The sequence below is a fragment of the Mesoplodon densirostris genome, chromosome 7 (genome assembly GCF_025265405.1).
Source record: "Mesoplodon densirostris isolate mMesDen1 chromosome 7, mMesDen1 primary haplotype, whole genome shotgun sequence".
Taxonomy (NCBI): Eukaryota; Metazoa; Chordata; class Mammalia; order Artiodactyla; family Ziphiidae; genus Mesoplodon; species Mesoplodon densirostris.
This window is the reverse complement of record NC_082667.1, coordinates 75,002,065-75,027,148: the sequence shown is the minus strand read 5'-3', so window position 1 is coordinate 75,027,148 and position 25,084 is coordinate 75,002,065. Positions and strand designations below refer to the sequence as shown.

Genomic DNA, 25,084 nt, shown 5'->3' with positions numbered 1-25,084 from the left:
TGCTCCGCAACGGGAGAGGCCTCAACAGTGAGAGGCCCGCGTACCGCAAAAAAAATAAAATAAATAAAAAATGGTCATGAGCCACCAAGATCAAGGTCAGTGAGTTCCAAGAATCATCCTAAGGAAAAGTAGGTCCATAAGATGCTCTGTGATAACAATGTGGTCCCAGCAAGAGAATGTGAAGTATGCTAGCCCCCTCTTAGAGATACACGTCCATGACCTTCTTCACAGTTACAAAGCGCTGGCACAAGCTCTTTAACTTTGCCTAAAATAGCACTCCCCCCACAGGAGATGCTGAGAATGACACACAGCTCTGGAACAAATGCAAAGGAAGCCTAGAGCTGCCTCTGACCCACTGGCCCCTTCATCCTTACCTGCCTTAGAAGGCAGTTAGCACAGAGGCAGGGAAGCAGAGGCAAGAGGAATGACATCACATGAGCCCCTGCAACCAGTCAGGCCAGAAGCCACTTCTGGGAGACCAAACAGTGAGAACTAATAAAATTCTTTTCTTTTGCTTAAAACTAGTTTGCTTAGGTTTTTGTCACTCGGTATACTTGTGCTAACTAATGGGGAATTGCAATTTGTTTCTAAAACGACTCCAGACATGTGGTTGAGAGTCAGACAGGAAAAATGTGGAAAGCATGCAGAATTCATTCAGGCAGTAAGAACATTAGTTGAATCCAATCAAGTGGCAAAGGAAATTAGGTACAACCTGGGGTGGGGTACAAGTCTACTGACCCAAGTCGGGCGATAAATGTTGAAGGAGGTTACAAAACATGATTATGACTCAAACTTGAAAGAAACCCAGAGGATTTGTGTTTGCAGTGTGGTGAAACAAAATTCCAGGCAAGAGGCTTGAGGGACCCAGATGACACGGCAGAAAGAACTGCAGTGTACTCAGCCATGGCTCCAGAACAATCATTCTGGAATATGATTTGACCATTCCTACATCCTGCTCTTGAATCTGATTGAGAAAAACCACATGATGGTTCTGAGCCCACCTGAGAGGATCAACTTCCTCCCCTCGGTTGGGAGTAAGTGACTTTAAACCCTGGGAAAGTTTCAAAAAGATGAAGGGAGATAATGAAATAAATCCTAATATTAATACTTAAGTTTAGGGTGAAAGCTTTGTGATCACTGGGGTAATCTCTCTATATTTATAGTATTTAAAAAAATATACGGCATATTAGAGAATCTAAAAAGAATAGTCTTGTGATTCGAACCTAAATGAGTACTGATTTTTGATTTGAGATTTTTAAGATGAAAGATTTAAGAATTGGATTCAGACTGCAAAAAGAATTGAAGTGTCATAAATTATTTGATTTGCAAGGGTTGTTTAAGTGCTTAGAAAGATTTTGCTTGTTAGGCTGCTAAAGTCTACCCTATCCAACATTTCGAGAGCATGAGGAAACCAGGTATGTTAAGTTTACGAATGCAATCTGAAATATTTAAGGAGGGAAATCCCTGGTGGTCCAGTAGTTAGGACCTGGCGTTCTCACTGCTGGGGGCCTGGGTTCGACCCCTGGTCGGGGAACTAAGATCCCACAAACCTCGTGGTGCAGCAAAAAATAAATAAAATAAAATATTTAAGGATACGTAATTATCCAAGTTTGCAAAGAGTACTAATTAAATTCAAGTCTGAATTAATAAAGTACTAATCAAATAACAAGTGGAAACGTTCTTAATGTATACAAAAATACTTGGCTTACAGATAAGATTTGTAAGAAAACATAGGTTTCGAAATTAAAGCTTCAACAGTTGAATAGTAAAACCTAATTAATTCTAAGACATTCTTTTTGGGTACAAAAGCGTTCCTCAGACATTTAGAAAAATATTAAAGCAGATTTCATTTTGTGAGTGAATGAATGATTTTTATATGAACGACCAGAAGAATAAATGAACACAAGACAGCATCTACTCTCTTCACCAGTTCTTCCCGTTCCACTTCACCTTCACTCTATATTGTAAGACTGCCAAGACTACTCCAAAAGTCTTAGTGGAAACAGCATTGTGTTCAATAGCTTTGGGAAACAAGCAGAAGAACTCTGGGGGCCTCCTCCTGCCCCGGGTTCTATCATAGGAAACTAAAAGGGAAGTGGGGCCCACAGCTTGGCTGGTCCCCGTCTTTTTTTTTTTTTTTTTTTTTTTAATTTCAAAACAGCATATGATGTTTATGCCCTATAAATTCTTTGGCTGGGACATCTAGAGAAATGGCAAGAAGATGCTTCCATTGACTCCTCAGAACCATCAACACAAAAAGATCATTTCCCCTCCAGATCACAGCCATGTCCCTTTTTTTCTCCTCAATGAAAGCTCCTCCACTGGTGGTCCTATCAGAGCACAGCTGCAGTTATAAGTGATCAGATTGGAAGATGACCTTCACCTATTTTTGCCAGTGGGTGGGCGGAAAGAATTCCACCAAACATTTGCTATTTTTCTTCAAGACTCCTAAACTCAATGTTTTTGAGTCCCGAGCCAGGGGGACTTGGATTCATTTTGTTCATCTCACCCCATCAGCCAGCACCCTCTATGTGCCAGGCACCACGTGAGGTTCTGGGGGGTACAGTGATGACTCAGTTGTCCCCACCCTTGACCGCAAAGCCAGTAGATGTGAAAGACAAGAACACATAGCTCAGACACAAAGGAAAATGTAAACTGGGAAGGTCAGTAAAGGAAACTGCACTGGTTTCAGACATTTCTACAGCCTTCAATAGCCCCTCAAACCACCAGCCAAGTGCCAGCACAAGGCAATAGATGGCAGCATGCCCAAGCCCAGGCCCACCGACGCTCTTTGCTATGCTGCTCTCTCCTTCAAGGCTTGGAAGTGGCAAAGCCAAGGAGCCAGGAGAGCCAGGCCCTGGCCCCAGCCCTCCCCAGACCTGCTTCCTATTAGAGTTTGGACATGTCACTTACTCTGAGTTCCCAGTCTCTCATGAGGGAGGTGGATGCAGCCATCCCAGAGGTGCTTTCTAACTGCCATCCTGGGAGTTGAAGCTCAGAGAAAAGCTAATAGAGGCAAAGGGGCACTGAAGGTCCCCACTGGTCAGAGCATCTCCTCTCATTCAGTAAAAGCTGCCAAAGAAGTAACTGCACTTCCTAGTTTCTGGGCTTCTTCGTTGCTGATTTCACCCCTTAAATGATTATCTTTAAAGCCCACACTGAGTCTTTTAAATATTTGGAATAGGTGCCAATATCTTATACATAGATGATTACTTAGCCCTGAGTTGTAACTGCTCTCTTTAGACAGACATGTGCTTTCCCATTTGATTCAACCCCGCATCTGAGCCTTTGCACTCACATATGCTACCTGACTGACCCGGCAATCTGAGTTTGAGACCCTCCTATAGAGGCATTACAACCCAATCCACAAGAGGTTCTCTATGAGACCACCGTTCATCCACAAAGGAATAAGATGCAATCTTACCTAATACTTAGAGCCACCATTGGCGGTGTTTACCAAATGCCAGGCACTGTACTAGGCATGGTACGTGGATTATTTCACCTCCCATTTTCCACTGGATGAACCGAGGCTCAGAGCCCAGAGCTCATCAGGATAGGACTCAACCAGGGTCTTAATGCCTCTCGTCAGAAAGAGAGTACATGTAGGTCAGCTTCAAAGTCTCTGTCTGCTAACCAGCCGAATCTCAAAAGAACCTCGACTGGCTGACAGCAACCAAGTGTAATATCAATGAGACCCCATGTTGGCCAAGACACAGCATTTTAACCAGAGCCAAGGCTCTCCAAAGTGACCGGAAAATCCATTAAAAAATGGAAAGGCCCATAAGACAAGGAGATCCAGTTTCAGAGTCTTACAAGAGATTCTGACATCACTGTGTCAGGAATTCAAATGCCACTCAGAGGGCTTAAAGCACAATTTTAACAGCCCAAACACAAGCTATCTGCTATGAAAAACGCAGGTGAAAGAATCATAAATTATTCCAGCCTCTCACACTCCCTGTTTTCCTCACTGCTGTAGGGAGTTAGCATTCCATACAACCAGGGAAGAGTAACCTGTTTTCACCAGACCCTCCTGAGAAATCACCTCTAATTTGGACAAATTTTTAATATTGAGCTCTTCTGGGGAGTATCTTGATATATCAGGAATCTGTAATGGTTCTAAATTAATGTGATACTATATTACAACTTCATCTTCCATGAAATAAAAAGGCAAAACCGAATCCCAAGGTTAGAGGGATGATTAAACAGATTTTTCCACTAGGATTTACACGCCCAGGCATGAGGAATCCTGGCTTTCAGCAAAAGAGTCTGAGAAGTTACTGAAGGATCTGGAGGGTCATTACACTTTCCAAATGGACTCCCTGTGAGATAATGTTGTTTATGCAAGGGAAAGACATGCCTAAATGATGTTGTGAAAAAAAATCAGATTGCAGATAAATATTAGTTCTCTGCTCACTAATAAACCACAGCAGGTTAGCAGAGATGAAGTACTGTAACTCTGGTTCTCAAAAGCAGCCTTCACAAAGCAGTGGATACTAATCCCTCTCCCCCAAAACCCCAAAGGCTGGGTCTACGTCCAGAAGGCCCTCACCATTCTCAGAAACAGTCTGGACGGCCCCTGCCCCCGTCTCTGCCTCTCTCCTGGTGACTAAGCCCGCACTGTAGAGCCACCCAGGGCTGTGTCCCGGCCTTACCTGCTCACTTTTCCAGTTCTGCTCCAGAATCACAGCAGAGCTCATTTCCAGGGCCCTGTGCCCCCCACCAGACAGCTGTATTCACTTGCAAAAGCCCAGACTGGTGGAACTTGTTTTCTGGCTATTGTTCAAGGCAATTGTTCCTGTGAAACCCCAGGGCCCAGCGGAATGAGATCCTTTGGTGTGGATGAGTGAGCAAGCCCAACCAGGGCTTAGCAGCAACCCCTGGGGAAGGGAAAAGGTTTGGCTACCTCCATTTCCCACCAGACAGGTATGTTAACTATTTCCTCCCCAGGAGATTTTCTCAGGAGCATCACCTCCTCCGAGCACTGCCGGAGCCTATTAAGAAAATCGACCTTCAAAGAATGCAGCAGGATTCCTGCAGAAACCTACCTTTCGCTGCCTATCTGAGAATGATAAGGGCCAACTTTAATTGAAGTTTAAAGCCGTGCCAGACTCCATGCTAATTATATTACTTGCATTCTTTCATTTAATCTGCCCAACTCTTTGATAAAAATAATAACTATTATTGACAGCTTACTTAGATTTTCTCCTGGGTACCGTGAGATAGAGACTAATTCTATACCCATTCTAGAGATGAGACAACTAACGCTTGGAAAGAAAGGCCCAAAGGTCATACAACTAGGAGCTGTTGAAGCTGGGATTCACACACAGATCCAAGAGCGTTCAACCACCTCATTTATTTATTCATTTGACACATTTTCATGAACACCTACATGTGTATTAAAAGGACTTTAAAGTTTTCCACATGAAAAAAAAAGATAGCTACTTGAAAACAGTGATGAGCAAGCAAGCCACCCTTCCTGCTTTCACCCCTGGGATCAGCCTACAGGGTTTTGCTGTTGCAAAATGACCCAGAACCTGAGCTCAAATTAAAGAAAGGGCAGAGTTACATACTAATCCCAGTAAATTTAGTCTCATCTAGCAGTGGGCTAGGGTACCACAAACCCCCAAGGCTCTGCTGGAGGCAGCATATGCTCTGGAGGAAGAAGCAAAACAGATCTAGGTTTGAACCCTGGCCCTGCCATTTGCTTTGTCAGAGCATCTTCACCTCCAGGAGACCCAGGTTTCCTTCTGTGTGATCTGGTGCTAATTAACACCCAGTCCTCATAAGCCTTTTGTGGGACCACATCAGATCTCCAGGCACAGAGGAGACAACCAGCTGCTGTCAGCTGCAGCCCTGGATCCAGGGACTTTGCAAGGACCGCAGGAAGGAGACACAGGCCCACAATATGAAATAGATGACAAAGTTCTAGCGCAAGAGCTTGCTGCCACAAACGGGCAGTGTCCCAGGGGAGAAGCAGCTCCTACAGACAGTGCCAGGTGCAAGGCCAATCATTTGAGGTGGAGAGAGGGAAACAGGAACCCCATAAAGAAGGCTCCAAGGGGATTTAGTAGCACTCAGAATGCCTGGGGTTGAGTTTCACCCCACGGCACCTTTGTCCCATTTTGGTAACTCATTCCTTCAACAAGTAGGTGGTCCCCTGAGTAAGCGTGAAATTCCTCCTTTGGCTCCAGGGGCTGGTTGGGCTACAAACCCCAGAGCTCTGGTCCAGATGCCTTATACCCTCATTGTTAGAATAGGCACCAGCGTGTCTGCTGGCCTCAGCTACACAAAGGCCTCTCTCCTCCAAGGCTCCACCAGAGAAGGCTGCTGACACTTGGTCCACAGCCGCCTGGCTTTTGCCAAAGATCTCAACAAACTCGTCCTGTTGTTCTGTTTACCAGAAGACATGAGTACCCTATACATCAAGAGAATTCAGCAATAGCTAATGAAAGCAGCAGCAAACACTCACGCAAGCTGAAAAGTTTTAATAGTGGGCTCCAGGCACTTTGCTAAAGCGCTTTACATATGTTATCCCACACACTCCTATTACACTACAAGGCACAAACTATTAACGGTCCCTTTTTACAGATGTGGAAACTGAGACTTACAGGGGCTATGGTGACCTGCCTACGGTGCCAGAGCTAATAAATGGAGCTGGATCTGAACCTAGATCTGCTTGGTTCTAAAACTCAAGCTCTTCTTAACCACATTCATTCAACCTAAGAGCAGAGGCAAAGAGGCTTTTAAGCAGATCACAGTCATATAAGAACTCTGAACCCTCACTTGTTCTCCAAAAAACCCAGGACACCTTTTAAGGCAGTCAACTTATTTCAAAAACATCTCCAAGTAGTTAAAGAGAAGCTGGGGCGGGGATCCCAGACAGGGCACTGACTGGCTGCCTTAGGTCTAGAGTAGGTGGGGGGATGTGAGGGTCCCAACATTTCCATTAACACCGCCCACCCACACATACTCACACTCACTTCCCCATACATCTTAGGAGTCCGGGAACCTGTATGCATAAAACAGAACTACAATTGCCTCCGGGCTGCCGGTCAGGGGTCTGCTACGTCTTCTGGGGCAATGGGATGGGGAGGGAAGGGAACTCAGGTCAAGAAACAGACACTCAAAATCAGCTCTGGGACCCAAGAGCAGCTCAGCCCTAGCTAATTAGCCACCCCCGTCACACATGTGAACGGCTAGTGCCAAGCCTGGGTCAGCATTAACATTCTGGGTGTACAACCTCTCCCTCAGGGACTCCATAAATCCAACTTCTTGGGAGGCCGCCGGAGAGTTCCAGGGCACAGTTCCAGCAGCCCAAGGCCAACTCCAAGGCCACTGACCTTCCCAGATTTGACTTTCACTTGGGCTTCTGCCCCCCTGAACCAGCGACAAAGCCAACCAGCACAAATCCAGTCACAGATTCATCCATGAGTCCGAAAGCCTCAAAGAGATGAGCAAACTCCCAGGTAGGTCCTGCTGCCAAAGCAGTTACTTTTTAATACCATCTCGCTCCAGAAACAAACTGAATCTGAGAGGCCCAGGCAGGCCGTGCTTGCAAGTTATCCTGTGCACTTGGGTGAGTCCTCCACAATAAAAACTGCCCTCATCCAGCTGAATCCACATTTAAACTTACAGATAAAACCATCCTGATCCATCTGCCAAGCCCAACAAGGAAGGCAAAGTGGTGGCCAGTCCCAGCTTTGCCCAGTATCTGTGTGACCTTAAGCATGTTCCTTAACCTCTCCTGGCTCCCACTGCCTCACCTCAAAATTTAAAATAATATTGCTGGCTTTGCAAGAAAAGTTAAATGAGACAATGTCTGTTAGGTGCTTGGCAAGTAGTAGGTGGCAATGAACATTGTTTTCTCTTCCCCTTGTTTGGCTTAAAAATAAAAATGCTCCTCTTTGGGAAGCTTTAGAGCAGCCATAACAAACAAGAAAAGTACTCCTACTTAAATCTATGCCATCTCTCCCAGAGCCTAGTTTCCACAAAAAAACCCACCTGGTAATTTGCAGCATTAGTAAACACAACCACAAGTTCCCCCAGCTTCTTAGACTCCAAACAAAACCTCCAACTGCAAGTCATTTCAATCAGGGCCCTCTGAACCACCAGCAGCCTTCGCCCTCGCGCGGGGCCCATGTTGCCTCTCTCTAGTTCCCCCAACCCCCCAGGCTCAAAAGTCTCCTCCAAAAAGCCTGAAATAAGGACCTAACATAGCTAGTGATCAACACCCAGTTTTTTGGTCTCAGCAGCCTAATTTGATAAGATGGTCTGGAAAATATTGACATTACCCAAATGTCCAGGTGGACCAAGGACATTTGGGTAATGCTCTGTCAGGCTGCCTTTAAGATTATCAAGGTTAAAATGAAAAGGGCTAGGGGTGGGAAGGAAAAGGATGCTGAATTTCCTGACCAGTGACTCCCCCGCTACTTAGCTCACTGGGATTTTGGCAGCTGCACCACTGGCTTCTCTGCCTGGCTTTCCGATACCATCCAAGGTAGTTCAGGCACCACACCCTGCCCCAGGCCCTAGAAATTTTAGAATATCGTCCTACCTTGTAAGGTTCCTAGGCCAGAGCATTTCACTACATTGTGGTCCTTAGAGAAAGCAGACAAAGAAGCTGAATGAATCTCACGAAGGCAATTCCGTCAGCCAGCCAGCCAGCCCACGCCGGGCCTGGGAATTCCAGGCACCCAGCAACTCTGCTACTGAAGTACCAGCTAGAAGGGGATCTCCATTCCCCTGCCCAGGAAAGAAACCGGATCCACCAACAAAATTAACCCCTAAAGTGCTGAAGGAGCGAGAGGTCAGGCCTGAGTGCTAGTACCAAGTCAGCTGTGAAAAGTTTCAGCAAAGCAAAAGCTAACACTAAACTCGGAAACTGTTACCGTAAAGCACCTAGTGGAAGGGCCCTCCTATGGTCCCAAGGGAGTCGTAACAGTTGGTCAAGCTGAATAAAATCTAGACGTGAAAGAACATTCTAAAAACCCATGGACTGTGCTAAAGTGTTGGAAAAAGTCGCTCAGCTAAAACTGCTACTATTGATAATGACACAGAAATCACTGATGGTAACATTACTTAACTAATTCCATCAACAATTGAATGCAAAGAATTTAACTGAAATGATTAGGCTACAGATAACTTCTGAACCTGAGAGGGAAAAGATACCTATTTGCATAGATAACAATGACGTACTTTATTTCCGGTGATGTCAATTTTGATGCAGTGCCAACAAAAATATGCATTAATTCCTCATGGTTTTTGTTTTTGTTTTTGTTTTAAAGACGCTCGGTCTATGCATGGCTACTTTAAACATTACAGTACAGAGGCTGGGAGGGGAGGTGGGATGGGAGAGAGTCCCAGTTCTGGGATGGGAAGGGGTTGCACCATCTAATCCCTATTAAAACCTGTAATCAAGGAATTCAGAAGGAGCTATGTAAACAGATGCTGTGAACAATGAACAATTGTTTTATTAGTGAGAATTCAAAGGCAAAATAATGTCATAGCCACAAGCTTTTATTTTAAAAGGAAGGAGGATTAAGATGCTCTCCAAAACCCTTATGCCCTTTCCAAAAATCCTACCAGCTGGCTCCCAGCAGCTTTCAAAGACTTTCCTTGAGAAAGGCTCTCTCCCTGGCCTGGACTGCCTCTCCAATCAGTTGGGGGAATAGGGGGTTATGTGTGTGTGTGTTTGGAAAGGGGGGAGGGTAGGCGAGGAAGCAATAACTGGCCCCAAGCAAGGTCTTGGTGTGGTCAATATTTGCTCAGCAAACAGAAGCCTTTCAAAGGGGGAATGAAGAGCCATTCCTCCTCGACCCAAAAGGGGGGGAATAAAAGGTCAGCTCAGAGAGGAAGCGAGGGTCTAGTGGGCTTCCCAGGTGAACGAAAAAGCAAATGTGTCCAGGAGCAGAGATTGTAATCTTGAAGGAGTCTCAACCAAAGTTAATCATTCACATCTCATCACTTAGAGCTCTCCCCCAGGTGAAAAATTGAGGCCAGCCTCTGCAGTGGGAAGTGGAAGGCAGAGGCTGGGTGAGGGAGGGGTGAGTTCAGGGGAGGCCAGAGTAGCCCAGATTTACAGAGACAAAGTCAGGATGGACCCAAACGCTGTCTGACAAAGATGCTTTAAACCATTCCTCTTACTTTCTATACTGTCTCTGGAACTGAATTATCTTTACAACATGACTTGTTTGAGAATCTCGCTGACTTCTGGGTTAATTTAGGTGGAACGACTACGTATATGGAGACATACATACATAAACACACACACACACACATATATGCATATATACAAACACACACATAAAAAATGTCCACTGTTTCCTGCAGTTGTTCCTTGTTCTAAGCAAATATGATATGTAAAAATGCAAATTAACTGCCAAGATAACTAAGGGATCCATTCAATCATTTATTTATTCATTCAACTAACCAATATTTACTGAGCACCTGCTATACAAGAGTCAACAACATAGACAAAAAATTCCTTACTCTAATGGGAACTTACTGTTTAGTGACAGAACTATACAATAAATGAGACAAAATGTAAATGATAGAGTATGTTATAGTGATAAGTGCAAAGGAGAAAAAGTAATGTAGGGAAGAGGCTGTGATTTGTCAAGGAAGGGTGTCTGAAATTTTACATAGGGTGGCTAGGGAAGGCCTGCTGAAGGGATGATTACGACAGATCTGAAAGAAGTGGGGGAGTTGGTTAGGTGAATATTCTGGAGGTAAGAGCCTTCTAATAGAGGGAAAGGTCAGTGCAAAGGTCCTGAGACAGGATACAACTTGCACATTCATTCCAAAGACCCAGATCCCAGTGTGGCTGGAGCAGAGTGAGCAGTGAAGCAAAGGGAGCCGAGGAGGTCAGGTCAGAGGGGTGAAGGGAGGGTCCCTGAGGAAAGCCTGGCAAGTCACTGTAAGCATCTTGGCTTTCGTGCTGGGAGAGACACACTGGAGGGTGAATAATGGAGTTTTCTCCTTATATAAAAGTTCGTGTAAATCTTCAACACTAAATATACAATTATGCACAATATTTTTCAAGGGCAACTTTATTACACAAGACAATATAGTTTAAAAGGGTCTCAGTCCTCTCCCTGTGGTTAAAAGTAAAGATCACATCCCTAATATGAAACGCTCTGAATTCTTTGCAGCAATGGGTTCAGATTTAGCTAGGGCTTTTCCATGCTCTGCAAGGCAACACTCAATATGGCTAAGAGATCCAGCAATCAGAGGAGATAAGAAAAGGAAGGTAGGTCAATCAACTCTATGAAAGCAGATGCCCTTTGGCTCTTCGCAAAGAGCCAACCTTACCCTGACATTTCTGACCCTGGTTTCCAAACAGGCCAAATTCCAAAGACCTTCTAGAACTCACAACATTTTTCTCCACAGCAACAATGTTATCAGTGATGTCAAGGTTCTCAGGTTAACTCACAGAGCCATTTTTTAAACCAAAAAGCAGCTGATCAACTCTACCCAGGTATCAAAGAGTAGAATAAAACTTTATTCTTAGAATACAGTAGGTAATTAGAGAAAACAGAAAACCACTGAAATGAATCTAAAAAGATGTTCACTTATTTCTAATGAATACTTTTATTAAAATAATACTAATGATACTATTTTATTAAAATAATACTAATACTTCACTCCTTCTCCAACATCATCGGTTTCTCTCTTTTTACTGGCTCTTTCCCACTGGCCAAGAAATATATCACCTATTTCATTATATAAAACAAAATTTTCTTTAACCCCACGTCCACATTCTCCTCCAAGACCATGTTACAGCAGAACACCTCAAAGGAGCTGTCTATACTCCAACTCCTAAGGCCCATTGTCTCTTCAACCCACCAGGAAGACTTGTGTCCCCCTCGCTCCACTGAAACTGTTCTGTTTCTCCCAAGAATGTCAATGGCTTAATTCTTGCCAAAGCCAATGGCCCTTCTGCTACCAACGTGGCAGCATGTAGCTAGGTTGGCAGCTTCCTCCTTCCCGAATGGGTCTCTGCCAAGGTTTCCATGCCATCATCTGCACCTGGTTTCATCCTCTCTCACTGGCTGTGTCTCTCTGTCCCTTAGCTCAACCTCCTCCTCTCCACACCTCTAGGGTTCGGTCTCTTGTCCCCTACTCTTTTCTACCTAGTCTTTTCCTAGGTGATCTCATCTGGGGTTTCAAATACTAGACGTAGACAACTCTGAAGTTTGCTTCTCTAGCCTGGCCCCCTTTGTGTACTCAACACATCTCAAATCTAATTCACCTTAGACAAAACTATTGTTTCCAACTTCCAATTTGTGTGCATCCCACTCCCAAAGTCGTCCCCTTCCCAGTCAATGTACCACTATCCACCAGTCACCTATCAGTCTCTCTTTCCTTCATGCCTCCTCTACAATCCACTAACAACTCCTTTTGGCTATAACTCTCCAGTGCACTTTGAACCTGATCACTATTCAGCATCTACAGTAAGATCACCTTGGCCCAAGCCACCATCATCTCTCTCCTCCGTCATACACCTCCCTGATCGCCCAGCCTTCCTTCTTGCCCTGCTAGGGTCCATCAGCCACCCTGCAGTGACAGTGACCTTTCAAGTATATATCAGATCAAGTTGCCTTTCTGCCTAAAACCCTCCAAGAGCTTCCCAGGGAACTTAGGATAAAATCCAAATTCATTAGAATAAAATCCAAATTCGTTCCCTTGGCCTAAAAGAGATCTGACTCCTGCCCACTCCCTCTGCCATTCTGCCTCTCTCCTTCACTATGTTCAAGTGCAGGCCCCACTTGGGCCCTGGAACAGCCTAGGTCTCTTCCCATTTCATAGGCCCTGTGCTGAGTTCCATTTGCCTGGAATGTTCTCCCCCCACATCTCCCCATGGCTGCCTCCTTCTCATGGTTCACGTCTTGGTTGGAATGTCACCTCCTCAGGGATTCCCTCTAGACTCTGGCCCAGTTACTTTCCACTCCATGATACTTCATGGTACTTACCAGGCAGTACATTATTCGTTTATTTTGTGTGTGTGTGTGTGTGTGTGTGTGTGTGTGTGTGTGTGTGTCTGGGGGAGGGGGTGTTATTGTCTGTATTTTCCCAAAAAAAATCACCAGTAAGCTCCTTGAGGACAGGAGTGCTGTCTGCTTTTGTTTTGGGAGATCTCCTCCCAGTGCACAGGGCACCGATGATGTGGTCCTGGACCAACTGGGTACAGGAGGACAAAACAGTGAACTGAACTCTCTGTGCAGTCTTCTGGCAACTTCTGGTACTGCCAAGGACTTTGATAGAAACCCAGGTCTGTTTCTCTGTAAACAAAAATGTATGCTGACATTTTGTGCACCATTTCAGGGATGCACTGATCGCCTGAAGCCTGTCCATAAGCCCCAGGTTAAGGGCAGCTGCTTCTGAGGTGTATGGCAGTGGCTTTACACAAGGTCTAGTTTCACATTCATTCTATCACCTTTTGTTTCCTTAATTCAGGAGCCAGCCTGATGCTCATTTGGGTTGCTTTCTTCTGGTTTGCTAGTAACAGAACAAAAAGAGAAAAGAAGGAAGGAAGGCTCTCCTGGATGGATGAACAAGAGTGGGAAGATATGGGGCTAAAAGAACACCTGTGAAGATGAGAAGCATCGCATTGCTCACCACTGAATTTTACTGACTGTGATCTGCAGTAGACAGTGGGAAGGGGAGAAATACTCCAGAGGTCTTCAGCAAAGCCTTCCCAGTATAGGAGATAACATTAGGGAATTTGTGGTTTTTCTTTTCTTTTCTTTCTTTCTTTCTTTTTTTTTTTTTTTTTTGCGGTACGCGGGCCTCTGTCGTGGCCTCTCCCGTTGCGGAGCACAGGCTCCGGACTCGCAAGCTCAGCAGCCATGGCTCACGGGCCCAGCTGCTCCGCGGCATGTGGGATCTTCCCGGACCGGGGCACGAACCCGTGTCCCCTGCGTCGGCAGGAGGACTCTCAACCACTGCACCACCAGGGAAGCCCGGAATTTGTGATTTTTAACAGAAATTATAAGACACGAGGTAGCTCTGGGGTAGAAAATGAACAACATTCAACCAACAGCCATTTAGTGCCTAACCTGACTCCAGACTGGACACTGGGGATTTAAGGGCGAGTGGAAGAAAATACCCCAGCCCTGATGGAGCCATTTACTCAGAGGAGACAAACAAGGAAAGTCATTCTGGATGTCACGGGAAACGCGAAGAAGGAAAACAAACAGGGTGCATGGGAAGAGAGTCACAGGAGGCACTTCCTTTAAGTACAGTGGTCAGGAAAGGCATCTCTGGAAGTGATATTTAAGCTAAGATGCGAAAGACGAGAGGGAGTCAGCCATCAAAAGGAGGGAAGCCTGGCCTTCCAGGCAGAGGGCACGTCTTGTGCAAAGGCCAGAGGGAGGGAAGAGCTGTGTGTCTGGGGAGCTGAAGTGGGGCTACCATGCTGCTAGGTGGCGGGGGTGGTGGCAGGTGGTACTAGAAAAGAAAGTCCACCCTCTGGAGAACTCCAGACCCATCAGTAACAGATGATCCTGGTGGGGTACCAAAGAAAGAGCTTTGGAGATACTGTCCGTGTGCCTCTGTACCTCCATTTCCCCAGTTCCTTCCTGGGTCTCAGGACCTATTGGATAAATGAGAAATCCCCCTTTCCTGTTGAGGTGCTCATGCAGAATCCCTGCTTCCACTCGGTCCTCGCCTGGCTTATTCTTTGCATTTACAGATTGTGGGTCCTGCCCTCCTTTTCCAGTGAGGAGGTGATACTGTCCTCCAATCTTACTATAAAGACAGAAGAGTCACACTTCAGTGTCAGATGTTTTATCTTGAGGGGTTGCAGTTTCTGTTACCTTCAACTGATTAATTCCTGGGATTGTCTGGAGACCACGCTTGTGGGTCCTCACACGTAAATGCGCATGCATACTCCTCTGTCTCTAAACAAAAGACTTCATTTCATCAGGAAGAGTATCCACTCTGTTATTCGTGTTTACTCCCCTCCCGTTCTGAATCTGAAACCAGAGGCTTGTTGACAAAGCCTTGGATAGAGGAGGCTGGAGAACAGGACCCTGGGTGTCGGCATCTTTAGCCTAAGATCACAAAACCAGACCTTCTGTCCTCAATCCAACATCAGAGATGCCTTTTCTTTCTTTTTTTTAAAAAATTTATTTATTTTGGGACTTCCCTGGTGGCGCAGTGGTTAAGAATCCACCTGTCAAGACAGGCAACACAGGTTTGAGCCCTGGTCTGGGAAGATCCCACATGCCGCGGAGCAACTAAGCCCGTGTGCCACAACTACTGAGCCTGCACTCTAGAGCCAGCGAGCCACAACTACTGAGCCCGTGTGCCACAACTACTGAAGCCCACGCACCTAGAGACCATGCTCTGCAACAAGAGAAGCCACTGCAATGAGAAGCACATGCACCGCAATGAAGAGTAGCCCCTGCTTGCCACAACTAGAGAAAGCCCACACGCAGCAGCGAAGACCCAACGCAGCCAAATATAAATAAGTAAATAAAGTTATGGGCCTCCCTGGTGGCGCAGTGGTTGAGAGTCCGCCTGCCGATGCAGGGGGCACGGGTTCGTGCCCCGATCCCGGAGGATCCCACATGCTGCGGAGCGGCTGGGCCCGCGAGCCATGGCCGCGGGGCCTGTGTGTCCGGAGCCTGTGCTCCGCGGCGGGAGAGGCCACAGCAGTGAGAGGCCCGCGTACAGCAAAAAAAAAAAAAAAAAAAAAAAAAAAAAAAAAAATAAAGTTATAAAAAACAAACAAAAAATATAGATTATTAAAAAAAAATTTTATTTATTTTTTTGGCTGCGTTGGGTCTTTGTTGCTACACGCAGGCTTTCTCTAGTTGCGGTGAGCGGGGGCTACTCTCAGTTGCGGTGCGCAGGCTTCTCATTGTGGTGGCTTCTCTTGTTGCAGAGCACAGGCTCTAGGCACGCAGGGTTCAGCAGCTGTGGCACTTGGGCTCAGTAGTTGTGACTCACGGGCTCTAGAGCGCAGGCCCAGTAGTTGTGGTGCACGGGCTTAGTTGTTCCACAGCATGTGGGATCTTCCCGGACCAGGGCTCGAACCCATGTCCCCCGCAATGGCAGGCGGATTCTTAACCGCTGAGCCACCAGGGAAGTGCCAGAGATGCCTCTTCTAACAGGGTGTCAACTAACTACAAACCAACTCCCAAAGGGCAGCATTTTCAACAAAGGATACGTGAGGCCAAAGTTATTTTCAATGACAACGATAATTCAGATTTACATACTTTACTGCCTATAAATCTCATTTAATTCTCCCAACTGTGCCAACAAGTATTATTATCCTGACGTTACAGAAGAACAAACTGGAACTCAGATAACCTAGACGACTTGCTCATAGTCATACAAGTACTAAGGGACAGATTGAAGCCCGTGCCTTCAGATGGCAAATCCTGTTCAGTTTCCATAACTCCACGTGCTCAGAGTAGCAAACATTTCCAGGTCACTGTGCCAACAGATGTCACTAACAGGTTATCCTTTAGCTGCTTCTAATACTTTGGACTTGGTCCTATTTAGATCTACCCTTCCACCAAATTCTATGATATCATGTCTTCTACTATATTCCCAGTGACTGTTCTCTTTAAAATATTGGCTGGGTGCTGACTTTTATGTGCCAGGCATTGTGCTGGGTAAACAGTGGTATGCAAAACAGCAAAGGTCTCACTCTCCCCCTCATGGAGCTTATAGTGTGGTGTTTGTGGGGATGTCAGGCAATCAAATAGAAAACAAATACATTTAATTGCAAACCATGATACATGCCATGAAAGTAAGCTGTGGGAGCACATCAGAGGGGAGGAGAGGAGACGACTGCTTATAAAGTCAGAAAAACCTGTGCCTAGGCTGCCTGTACAGGAATGCTGTGCCATGCTAAAAGTTGACAGTTTGGTGAAAAATTTTAATTTTGTGCCTATTTATATATAGCTTTCCACATAATAAAATGAGATTATCCCATAAACCCCATCCCAAACATCCTTGGCTAATAGACAACGGCCACAAAGATTCCTGTCATTGTCCCCACGGCCAATAAGGAGTAACAGCAGATAAGAAAGTTAGTTCATCTGGTGTTTAGGGATCAATTTAGAGTTAGGGCTTCCTGCAACTCTGGTCATGGTAATAAACCTGGTTATTTGGAAGAAAATATTTAAAACAAAAACAAAAAACCAAAGAAGCAAATCCACATAGCAATTTGGTCTTTCGAAAAACAAACAAAGAAAAAAAATAAAGGAAATTTAAAATAATACCATTGGCCATAAGGGGTTGTATTTTGATGATGCTGTTATGGGTGCATAGGGAGACTCCCAAGAGTTCAAATATTTATTTTTGCAGCTGGACTATTATCTATCTCTATGAAGATGGATGGGTAATGAATAAAATATTTCAAAGCCACTCTTTGGCTTTTTTTCACGTGGCTCCAGCTGCAAGGACATCCTTGAGTGTGTCCAGTGCAGGGTGGTGAGATAATGAGCAGGGGGGGGCAGGGGGGGCGGGGGGAGAGGCTGGAATAGGTGCTAATCAGGGACAGCCGTGAGCTGGCTGGGATGGAAGCCAGCGGTCGGCAGACTCTAGTCTCACGTTACTCACTTGTTACTCCATGCACCCAAGGTGCTCCCTCTGGCCCTGGGTCACTCAGCTCTCACGCTGGAAGTGCCCTGCAAAGCAGTGGAGAAAACACTGACCAGGGCCGGGTTCAGCCAAATCACTGCCTGACGATGGCTCAGATTGCGTGCCTGTTCGGCGAGCCGACTGCCACCCCAGAGGTTCTCGAAGACCCCTCCAAGCATGAACGTTTTTATAAGGCTACACCCTTAGATCTCCCACTGAAATCCCGTTTTGAAAGAAAATTCATTTGTCTGGCGAATTTGACTCATGCTCCCTCTGAGTCCTCAGCCCCTGAATTTCCTGCAGACCTTCTAGGTGTCAGGTGTTGTCTTTAATGCTGTAAATACCTCATCCCATGCAACCCTTCCTACAACCCTGAGTCCCTTATAAGAAAAGCTGTCCTGGGACTTCCCTGGTGGTGCAGTGGTTAAGAATCCGCCTGCCAATGCAGGGGACATGGGTTCAACCTCTGGTCCGGGAAGAGCCCACATGCCACGGAGCAACTAAGCCCGTGAGCCACAAAGCCCCTGAGTCACAACTACTGAAGCCTGCACGCCTAGAGCCCGTGCTCCGTAACAAGAGAAGCCACCGCAATGAGAAGCCCGCGCACCACAACGAAGAGTAGCTCCCACTCGCCGCAACTAGAGAAAGCCCGTGCGCAGCAATGGGGACCCAACACAAGAAAAATAAAATAAATAAATGAATTTATTAAAAAAAAAAAAAAAAGCTGTCCTGTCCCTTAGCTTGGTATTTCATTGTTTCCCTCCTGAGTTTATAGGGACTATAAAATAGATTCACAATCTCTAAACCACAATCTTGTCTGAGTCAAAGGGAAAAAAAAACGTTTGGCAAAGAGCCCAACTTATTCTAGGTATTTGCCTAGTGGGGTGACTAGCTGAAAAGTTACAGATTGGTTAAGAATTAAACTCCTTCCATCTGACCATCAGTCTCTAAGAGAAAAACTGTTTTGAATGAGGGAAGAGAAATAAAACAGAGTGATTAGCACATACTAAGTGCTTACAAATTTTGCTATGGGTACTGAAAACCAGCTGTGTGCCAGGGATGTACACTTTTGATATCAAAACTCAAAATACTCGGGCCTCCCTGGTGGCGCAGTGGTTGAGAGTCCGCCTGCCGATGCAGGGGATACGGGTTCGTGCCCCGGTCTGGGAGGATCCCATATGCCGCGGAGCGGCTGGGCCCGTGAGCCATGGCCGCTGGGCCTGCGCATCCGGAGCCTGTGCTCCGCAACGGGAGAGGCCACAACAGTGAGGCCCGCATACCGCAAAAAAAAAAAAGGAAAAAAAAAACCTCAAAATACTCTAGTAAGATAGATTTTATTGTCCCCGACTCACACATGATCTACACCTCTGAAAGGTGAGCTACGTTGCTGAAGGACAGATAGCTAATAAGTGCTAAAGAACAAGTCGGCCTGACTCATAAGTCAGGGTCCTTTCGAGGATTTTTTTTTTAAGCTCTCATTTTTATTGAAGTCTTATCATGGCAGTTATTGCGCTAAATTCTCTGGTCTTATTTTATCCTTCTGACATTCCCTATATAGTAGGTATAAGCCCCTACGTACTAGGGATTGTTATCCCTAATATATATGAGGATGTTGAGAAGCAGTGGGTTAAGTAACTTACCCAAGGCCACACTGCTGGTAAAGGCCCTACTAAGCAGAGCTCCAGTTGAAACCACCCTCATCACCTCTGAATTTTGGCCTTGAGCCTGGTACTTGGCCCGCTGGGGACAACTTTCTTCACCTCACCAATAGCCACTTCACTGCTCGAGTATTAAGTACACTGACAACAACCTATACCCACGGGCCCTTTATTTTCTTCCCTTCTTCTCTCCCTCTCTACAGGAGTAGTTGACGCCAAGGGTGGGTGACATCATGGTAGATCCCACTTCTGTATTTTCATTTGAGTTCAGAGAGAAAGATGAACACTCTCATTCAATTCAGAGCACAGTGCACACTGACACTAAATTTGTAGGTTCAGCTGCAGGCAGCTGGCTGGGCCCAGACAGAAACTCCATTCTTCAGCCAACCTTCTCCCAGACATGGTACCAGGAACAACGGAGTGTGGAGACAAAAAGTGTGTGAATGGTTCAGGGCAGCCCCATCCCCAGTAGCCGGAACATACTCAAGACTACGTTCTTCTAACAGGGCCCCAAGGGCATCATCTGCACGCACAACTGTCAGAATTATAAGGAAAATATAGAATACAGTCTTTATTTGCAACTCACACTAGCACGCATACATTTAGCTCCAAGAATGGTCTTTGCATTGTTGCTTGTAATGACAAAAGGAGTGGGACGCCCTGAAAAACCTTTAGTGGGGAAAGAGTTAATCGAACTGTGGCTCCACTATAGAATGGAAAACTGTGTGGCCATCAAAAGTGATGCTGATGGATCCTGATATAAAAAAAAGATGCTCATGCAGTAGTGTCAAACTACAAAAGTAGACGATAAAACCCTTTCCATTTTTAGAGGTTATAGAGCGTAGCAGTTAAAATTAAAGACTACAGAGTCACAAGTGGCCTGTTTCTGCCACTTCCAGCTGCCTGACTTTGGACATGTTGCTTAAGCAACATATGATGGGTCCCTACTCTAGAGTTACTGTAAAAATTTCATGAATCAATATATGTAAAGAGCATAGAACAATGTCTGGCTCGTAGCGAGTGCTCAAGAAATTTTTGATTTTTTTCAAAAATGAAATGTGTAAGTGGTTACATGCATAGAAAAAAGTCTGGGAGTCACCAGGGTGCTAAGAGTGAATCTCACTGGGTCATATGTTATGATGACATTTTGCTTTTTTCCCTACTGTTTGCTTATCTGTATTTTCTGTTTTTCCAAAATAAAATGTTTGGTTTTTTCTTTAATAAGGAAGGAAGAAAATCACCTTTAATTTTCTATTTAAATCCTAAGCTTTAATGAGAAACGGAAACCTCACCCAAACTTGTTTTTTAAAAATCGCTGTGGGTCAGGCCAGGTAATTACAAAACCTGGAGTCTGGAGAAATGGCATGGTGTTTCCTGGTCTTTTCTAGTTCAGTGCCTTAATAACATGAAAGAATTTGCACCCCAGCGCCTCGGTTCTGAAGATGCACAAGCAGAGCTGGGGAGAGGAAGAGAGACGGGAAAGTCTGGTTTCATTCTTAGCAATCCACTTGGTTTAAAAAGTCAGGAAGTTTAGTAGATTAAAGGTATTACAGCCACTATTCATAAAGGTGTTTTGTTAGAACTTCCAAATAGCAATCTGGTGAAATAAGCTTTGCACAGCCTTAAATGAAAGCCTCTGTTACAGTATTTAAAGATTCCTAGAGAAGGAAAAAGACACCAGGTATTAATTTACCTAAAGAGCAGCTGCCTGGAAGATACCGTAATGTATCCTATGTAGCCAATGCTATAAAATAGGTTACCAGTCACAGAACGAAGTTTGAGTCCACATCACCCAGTGTAGAACTGCTATTAGCAGTATTGAGAGGCATGACTGTGTTCTGATAAGAGCCACGGCTGGACACAAATTACAGACTTGGGTCCCTTTCTTCAAAGTCCAAGGACATTTAAAGCTTTTGGAATCCAAGAGGCAGAAGGCATGTTTGAATTTCTAAACTCACACACACACTCATACACACACACACACACACACACACACCAACCAACCAAAAAATTGCCTGATGTACTTATCTCACAAATGCATCTGGGACGGGAAGATTGTGGCAAACTCTGGGGGGAAAGCAACCTCACTGTTATTGAGCCCCCATGAGCACAGCAGGCCCTGTGCTGTTTAAGTCAATTGACAGAAGTTTTCTCATGTCTGGTCTTATACACGGGGCAGAGTCTTGTGAGGCTCTAAATCAATGTCTGAGACACAAATACCATTTTTCCCCACTATTTGTTTCTTATGAGATCATAGAAGATGTCTCGAGAGAGGAGGGTTGTCATAGTTAGGGGAAGATGGGGTTAAGGTGAGAAGTCTTAGAGTGGAAAAGAGGTAGGATTTGGAGACAGGTAGCCTTGGGAGTGAATTCCGGCTCCAAGAACAAGCTGAGCTGTGTGAGTTGGAGCTCATCTACCTGTCTGGGCAGTCTGTCATTTGGCCTGGGGAATGAGGATACGATGGTGGTAAGACAGGCCCTTGTCCTCAAGATGCTTTGTGCATAAATGAGGTGACAGGAGAGTAGCTGACATTTATAATATTATGTGTTTGGTGCTCTGATAAGGAACAGTTCTAGGATACTATGGAAGCAAATAGGAGGGTTAGCTAATCTGGTCTTGGGAGTTGGTGTGGTCAGGGAAGGCTTCCTGGAGGAGGTGACACTTAATGTGAGCCTTTAAGGATAAGAACTAAGTTGTGGGTGGGACGGAGGGGAGCATTGTAGGTCAAGAGTACAGGCTCTGCAAAGGCTATGAAACAAGAGAGAGGATAGTTTTGGGGGAACAGTTTGGATATCAGTGTGGATGCAGAGAGGGGAAGAAGGGTCAGGAAATAATGGGGCCAGAGCTCACAGTAAGCCTAGTAACAGAGTGTGAACTTTATCCTGAGACACATTCATTGCTTCTGGAAAAGCTATGGGAAGCAGGGATGCAGATATAACAAAGGGAAGTTACCCAGCTATATTTCACAGTTTAGAAATCTCCCGCCGTTGCTTGCATCTTGTGTGATTTCTTTGACAAACCCAGCATTTAAAAAATTATTATGTCTAGTCCATGGAAGCTCCAAGTCACACCATGATCTCACAGCTCATCTGTTGCAAGTTCTGGAGATGCTGTTCAGACTTCACTGAGTTCAACGAGCAGCTACCTCCATGCAATTCATTTGCAATTACCTAACCCCGAATCTTATACAGGGTTGTCTTATCTGATGAACTGAGGTCACCCTAGAAGTTTGGATCTGAAAAGAAACTTAGGTGCTATGTGGCTGAATTCCCTTATTTTATGGGTGAGCTCAGGCGGAGAGGAAGTAACTTGCATGAGAACACAGAGTTTAGTGACAGATCCAAGGTGGGACCTCAGATCTCCAGCCCCCAACCCATGTTTTGCTTTACTACCCACCACCCCGTCTCTCTTCTTACAGACAAAGGGTTCCAAATTCCCATCCCACAGTTAGGGAGGTCTCACAGACACCTGTGCAGCCATGCAGGGCCATGAAATCTCATTTGCCAGCAAATGCTGCAGGAAGGAACAGAAAAGATGGTTGAACAGGATGGAAGTGATAAGAAGGGAAGCTAGTTAGAGTGCTCTTATCCATTTAAAAAAAAAGCAGTAACATCACAGCAGTCGAGGAAAAGAATCAATTCTATTTACGCAAAGCACTTTAAGGTAATGTAAAGTGCTTCCAGCATTACCCTATTTCAAAACATTTATCGGATGCCAGGGAAATTAAGCATGTGCAGGCACACATACTGTTCTGTGCAAATGGTTTATCTAGAAAATAACCAGGGGAAAAAAGATCTGAGGAACTTCAATTTTCAACTGCCAAGTAGATCAAAGACACAAGCCGCAGAAAAAGAAATACACAAGTCTAAATTTAGTCCTCTCCCACACTGGCGAACTTCTCTTCCAGAGCGTGTTGGCTGCCGCGTGGACACGGCGTGGTGTGAATGATTTTCTTCTCTGCCTCTATCGTTGCCTGAGCAGAGTCCTAAGGGTAGCGCTGAAGGTGCTGATTTGTAAGCATGCTCTGCTTGTGTCCCTGAAATCTTTGTTGGCTGTCAGGGGCAGGGAAAGCTCTGGAAGGTTGTGAACCTCAGGAAGTAGCTGAGGAAAGGACAATAAAGGTGAGAGAGAAAAGACACAGATACAAATGAAGACAGACACACCCACTTTAGTGAAAATGAAAATTCACTATGAGAGAAAATTGAACATTTCAATACACATTTAAATAAGGAGGCCTACCTAGTAATGGAAAAGCAGACTAACTGATTTAAGCTTAAAATACACAGACTGAGATTTCTGAAACATCTGGGCTCTGCTTCCCCGCCGCCACAAAACAGCCCCCCCCAACTGACTCATCTCCTAAGACTAGCGCAAGAAGTAAAGCATAATGATGATGTTCGCCCATTTTGTGGACATAAAACACTTTGACAAATTCTCACCAGCACCATAAAGCAAATGATCCAAAGCGTGCGGGTGGGCACAGTAGGCGGTTACTCTAATGCTGGCTGATCTGGGCAGACGAACACAGCAGAAGCCCTGGCGAGGAGGCGGCTGTACCTCCTGGTTCTCACCCCTCGGTGCTCCTGCTGCAGCCCCTGATCCACGGCTCACACAGCAGGCTCAGTGGAGATAAATACTGAATCTGACTTACCTTCCAAGGGAGAACTGATTTCTTCAAGGACCCGCTTCTGTCCTCCAGCCAACCTGTCAAACCTATCTTTTCCTGGTGACCATGAATACGTTCTGCTGGCTAAATTTAGACTCTCACAGCCTTTTCCAACCTGTCATTTCACTCTGGAGAAGGGCAGACCAGTTTCTTCAGTGACAAGAATACTGCTAACCCTGTCAGGATTGGAGAGATGTGGCTAGGTCCCAGGGGGGCTCACAGGTTCCCACACCCTTGCCCTACACCTCCAGGAAAATTCCTTTCCCACACCCTGGGCATATGGACAGTGAGTCTCATTTTAAAGACCTCTAGGAAAGGAAGGGCCACCATTTTACTTAATAATCTAATTCTTCTGTATTCTACGAAATCCTTCCTAACGCTTTCTGGGAGACAAGAAAAAAATGGTCTGTGGAGACCAGGGTTCCAGTCTCAGCTCCACCTCCAACTATGTGCAGGTTATTTAACCTCTTTGTACCTCAGTCTCCTCATCTGTAAAATGAGCATAACTCACTGGATTCCCATGAGGATTAAGTGAGTAAATTTCAGTAATGTGCCTGGCTCATAGTAAGTACTACATAAATGTTAGCTGCTGCTGCTACTACTACTATTACTGCTGCTGCTACTACTATTACTGCTGCTATTACTTCTACTACTATTACTGATGCTACTATTACTGCTGCTATTACTTCTACTATTACTGTGGTTACTACTACTATTACTGCTGTTACTACTACTATTACTGCTGCTATTACTTCTACTACTATTACTGCTGCTGCTACTACTATTACTGCTGCTATTACTTCTACTACTATTACTGCTGCTGCTGCTACTATTACTGCTGCTATTATTTCTACTACTATTACTGCTGTTACTACTACTATTACTGCTGCTATTACTTCTACTACTATTACTGCTGTTACTACTACTATTACTGCTACTGCTGCTACTACTACTATTACTGCTGCTACAATTATTAACCCAGCTTCTCCAGCTGTCTGACCTCAGGTAAGTTCACCTCTCTGCACCTCATTTTAGTTTCCTGACACAAAAAATAAAGCTCACACTGACTTTGCAGGAAGGAGTTTGGCAGGATAAAACGAGGTGAGATCCTGGAGCCCTCAGCCCACTGCCAGGCACACAGAAGTGCTCAGAAATGTCAGTT

The 25,084-nt window shown here is 45.2% G+C and overlaps 1 protein-coding gene across 7 annotated transcripts in view; it reads right to left on the bottom strand.

Moving 5' to 3' along the window:
• The window catches only part of NAV2 (neuron navigator 2), a 769,310-nt gene that overhangs the window by 80,293 nt on the left and 663,933 nt on the right, over positions 1-25,084 (bottom strand). The window lies entirely within an intron of this gene.